Consider the following 504-nt stretch of genomic DNA (forward strand, 5'->3'; position numbering starts at 1 on the left):
TATATAACATTTTGAATAACATTTTCATTTTCAATAATATTTTCGAATAATATATTAGTATATGAGTATATAACATTTTTATGTATTATATAAACAAAATCTTTTTATGTATTATATAACATTTTTATGTATTATATAATCTCTAATATTGATTAGTATATAACATTCTCGAATTATATTAATTATGTATATAAACAAAATCTTTTAATATCTTTAAATCCGTTGACCCGTTGACCCGTTTATATATATTAGTGACATGGAATAAATTTTATGATTAGAATTATATAATGGCATATATTGTAATTTCTTACAAAATTTAAGTTATGATCTTTAGGATGTACTTCCCAAATATTAGTATAGGATGAGAGTAAATCCATTTATCTACATTTAAGTATTTAATTAATTGCAGTATTAAAAATATAAAAAAATCGATTTTTTTTCCTTATTATTATGCTCGGTCGCCCCAAAAGAAAGGGCCAAGGAAGATAGAGATTTGATTTGGTC

This window comes from Arabidopsis lyrata (genome assembly GCF_000004255.2).
Source record: "Arabidopsis lyrata subsp. lyrata unplaced genomic scaffold ARALYscaffold_4, whole genome shotgun sequence".
Classification (NCBI taxonomy): domain Eukaryota; kingdom Viridiplantae; phylum Streptophyta; class Magnoliopsida; order Brassicales; family Brassicaceae; genus Arabidopsis; species Arabidopsis lyrata.